The sequence below is a fragment of the Mus musculus genome, chromosome 5 (assembly GCF_000001635.26).
Source record: "Mus musculus strain C57BL/6J chromosome 5, GRCm38.p6 C57BL/6J".
Classification (NCBI taxonomy): Eukaryota; Metazoa; Chordata; class Mammalia; order Rodentia; family Muridae; genus Mus; species Mus musculus.
The window spans coordinates 122503207-122507708 of NC_000071.6; the positions used below are offsets into that span (position 1 = coordinate 122503207).

The following is a 4502-nucleotide window of genomic DNA, read 5'->3' on the forward strand; positions in this document are numbered from 1 at the left end:
CATGCAAGGTAATTTTGCCAATATAAAGAGGCTATACGGAGCCCGCCTGTGATCCCACGAACAGAAGTGGAAGCCACGGGATCAAGAGTTCAAGGTCATGGACAGACACTGAAGGAGTTTAGGAGCAGTCTTCCACGTTGGACCTTGTCTAAAACATACAAAATAAATTTAAAAAGCAGAGGAATGTGGGAAGCCATACTTAACAGGGAGGAGGCCCTTTGCATTGAATTTGCAAATATCTTCACAAAATGCGGCTTCATGAAGGGCATAGATTGCAAAATAAAGCATTTCATCTTCTTGAGTGTTTAGCAACGCCACCCCCCCCCCCCAATCACTTGAGACGTCCCACAAGGCTCCGCCTCAAGACTTAAGATAGATTCCTTCAGCAGATGCAAATCATGGTGCTTTACCCGACTGAAAAAAAAAATCAAGTACGTCACTTCATTTAATTATTTCCAAGGAGTGGAGGCTGGCACGCAGTTCTGATTGATACTTGGAACAGGACCAACAGAACCCTACACGAAACAAACAAACAAAAATTCTAGTGTATAGCAATGCACTCCCTAGAAGCAAGGTGGAAACTGGTTAGGTCACAGCCTCTTCTGGAGGATCAGGTGACTGCCTGCGAGGTGGGGGGTGAGAGGGTGGGAGGGATGGAGAGCTGGTGGGTCTCCCTCCTAGCTGGATTCCAGTTCTGTCGTACCTACAGCAAGGGGCACTGAGAGTAGGAAGGTCATGACCTCTCTTAGTTTGTCTGTGATGCTCACTGGGTTTGGCTTTTGTTCTGTAGTCCCCTCCTTCAGGGGCTGGAGGTGCACCCTACAACACGGGTTCCCAGTTTTTCCCTCAGGCCATCTTCCTCCTTGTCCGGTCCCCTCCTGAAAGATGTTTGGTGGTTTTTTTTGTTTTGTTTTTCCAGAGCTGAGGACCGAACCCAGGGCCTTGAGCTTGCTAGGCAAGCTCTCTACCACTGAGCTAAATCCCCGAGTCCCCCCCACCCCCCGGAAAGATGCTTTATTATCTAAAGCAGCTCCCCTCCCCAGGATGCCTACTATCACATTATTCAAGGGTCTCTGCTGCCCTAGCACTTTTCTATGGAAAATACACTGTAGATTTTGTTTAGCTGCTCGGTGCCTGCCTCCTAGCATCTTGTAAGGGCATCCAGACTTGAGAATGAAGCTTGTCTGTCTGGTCCATACTCAGTACAAAGCACAGTCCCCAACATCTGCTCATCATTTATTGAGTGCCTACAGTTTAAATGCATGAAACCAATGAGAGCCCCACCCTCCTCAACCCATCAGTTACTTGGGAAGGGCTCTGCCAGCACTAAGGCCTCAGCAAACGTCTGCTCAGCTCCAGTGTACTAATTTTTCCATTCATCAATAAGCTGGATTTATTTTGGCCTCTGGACCACTTACCTATGAGAAGAATGGCTGTGAAGCTTAGGTTTAAACCAAAAAGAAGGGCTGGAGAGATGGCTCAGCGGTTAAGAGCACTGACTGCTCCTCTGAAGGTCCTGAGTTCAAGTCCCAGGAACCACATGGTGGCTCACAACCACGCGTAATGAGATCTGACACCCTCTTCTGGTGCATCTGAAGACAGCTACGGTGTACTTACATATAATAATAAATAAATAAATCTTAAACAAAACAAAAAGAAGGCAAAACTGCCCTCCCAGAAAAGACAATGCCTATAGTCTCAGAGATCCTGGGACTATATTCCATTGCCCTTCTGGAATGTTCTCTGCAAAGCATTTTCTACTGAAGGTTGGACTGCTCTCTGAAACATTAATATGCTTTCTAGCTGGGCACCTCTTTGCTTAGAGGTTGGCAAAACTGATCATGAACCCAAGACTCCCAGAAGCAGAATCCATGGTCCCTTTTATGTAGAAATAAAGTTGGGAGAAACAAAGGGTTGGTCTCACTTTAAAAGAAGGAGGAGGAAGAGGAGGAAGAGGAGAAGGAGAAGAAGAAGAAGAAGAAGAAGAAGAAGAGGAAGAGGAAGAGGAAGAGGAAGAGGAAGAGGAAGAGGAAGAAGAAGAAGAAGAAGAAGACAACGACGACGATGACGACGGCGTCATGATGTAGTCATGCACACCTGTAACCCCATCGCTCAGGAGGCAGAGGCAGGTGAGGATGAGCTTTAGGCTAACCTGGTCTACATAGTGAATTCCAGGCCAGCTTAGTGAGAACCTGCCTTAAAAAAAAAAAAAAAAAAAGCAAACTGGGGCTCAGTCTGTTTTCTGTGCAATGCTCTACTCTGCTCCTTGTTTGCAAGGCTTTAATAAGAAAGGTTACCGTCTTCCAGCAAGGCTCATAACCACATACTTAATCACTTGAGGACAGGAAGAGAAGGGAAAGACACAGCATGCAATGCAGAAAGATGAAGTGTGATCAAAGACCTTCAGAGGCACGGATAAAAGAGGACATTAGCTAACAAAAAGCAGGTTAGTTTAAAAAGCTATTCCGATAGAAAAGCCAGGAGGTGACTTGCAAAAGAGGCCTTGGCCAGGTCTCAGCCCTCTGCAGGCCTCCTGGGAGGTGATGGGGGCCACAAGAGGCAGCCTGCTCCATATTTGGACAGCTCCAATCATTAAAGCAGCCCCATTTTGGGCTATGTCCACCTTTTCCTAGCTACATCCGTTCTTATTTAACTCTCCGAAACCACCTTGAACAAACTTAAATCCCTCTTTGTGTGATTCCTTTTGAGTATTTCCAGATCTTTATCCCACTAACGTGTCCTTTCTTCACTAAAAAGAGCAGCTGGGCACTGAGCTGTTCTCCTATAGCCCGAGTCTCAGTCCCTCGACCTCTCTGGACACGCCCAGTACTGAGCATACAAGTCTGAGCCTGCTGGGCAGTGGTGGCGCATGCCTTTAATCCCAGGACTCAGGAGGCAGAGGCAGGCGGATTTCTGAGTTTGAGGCCAGCCTGGTCTACAGAGTGAGTTCCAGGACAGCCAGGGCTACACAGAGAAACTCTGTCCTTCCATTTACACAGTACTAGCAGTGAACTCAAATCAAGTCCTTTGCGTACTAATCATAGCCCCGTTAAAGCTATTTATGGTATACTTAGCTTGTTGATTTTTCTGTCCCAGGCACTGAGCCCTGCTATAATTGAATGTTTTTTGTGCTTATTATAATCTTATCATCAAGCAGTCTTTTTAAAAAGATTTTTTTTAATGGGAATGAATGTTCTGCTCACATATATGCCTAGGTACCACTGTGGAGGCCAGAAGGCAGCATCAGATCCTTTAGAACTGGAGTTACAGATGATTGTGAGCAGCCATGCGGGTGCTGAGACTAGAACCTGGGTCCTTTGGAAAAGCAGCCAGTGTTCTTAACCACTGAAGCATCTTTCCAGCCCCAAGATTTATTTAGTTTTAACTCTGTGTTTGTGTTGTGTATCTGTTTGGGAGTATGTGCACATGAGTGCAGGTACCTAAAGAGGCCAGGAGAGGGCGCTAGATCCCCCTGAACTGGAGTTACAGCTTGTGAATCATCCAACATGGGGACTGGAAGAAGAACTAAAGTCCTCTGCAAGACATTGTTTCTCTCTCTCGTTTAAAAAAATTTTTAGACTTGTGCTCACTCTGGCAGCACATATACCAAAGGGACACAGAGAAAATTAGCATGGCCCCCATGCAAGGGGGATATGCAAATTTGTGAAGCATTCCACTTTGAAAATGATAGTTTCAGGTTATATTTTATTTTCTTATGTTTGGTTGCTATTTCTTAGAAGCCTGTTCTTTTCTAACAAGAGACAGAAAGGGAGTGGATCTGGAGGGCAGGAGAATTGCAACTGGAAGGGGTGGTGGGAGAGAAAACTATAATTAGGATATAATGTATGAAAAAAAAATCTATTCTCAATAAAAGGAAAAACGAAAAAAAAGATTTATTTTATGTGTATGAGTATCTTGTCTTTTATATGTGTTTTTAGGGTTTTACTGCTATGAAGAGACAACATGACCAAAGCAACTCTTTTTTTTTTTTTTTCTTGTTTTTTGGTTTTTTTGTTTTTTTTTTTTTTTTTTTTTTTTTGGTTTTTCGAGACAGGGTTTTTCTGTGTAGCCCTGGCTGTCCTGGAACTCACTTTGTAGACCAGGCTGGCCTCGAACTCAGAATCCGCCTGCCTCTGCCTCCCAAGTGCTGGGATTAAAGGCGTGCGCCACCACTGCTCGGCTCAAAGCAACTCTTAGAAAGGACAACATTTACTTGGGGATGGCTTACAGTTTCAGAGATTATCATCATGGTGGGAAGCATGGCAACATGCAGGTAGACATGTGCTGGAGAAGGGGCTGAGAGTTCTGTATCTTGATCCTCAAGCAACAGAAAGGGGACTGTGTGTCACACTGGGTATAGCTTGAGCATAAGAGACCTCAAGGCCCACCCCCTCTTCCTCCAGCAAAGCCACACCTACTCCAGCAAGGCCACACCTCCAGATAATGCCACTCCCTACAGGCCAAGTATTCAAACAAGTGAGTCTATGGGGCCATACCTAGAC

General features: G+C 45.4%; 1 pseudogene; it reads left to right on the forward strand.

The window, feature by feature from the left end:
* The first annotated feature begins 3582 nt into the window (after positions 1 to 3582).
* Positions 3583 to 3683, forward strand: Gm22965 (annotated as a pseudogene).
* Positions 3684 to 4502: the final 819 nt, after the last annotated feature.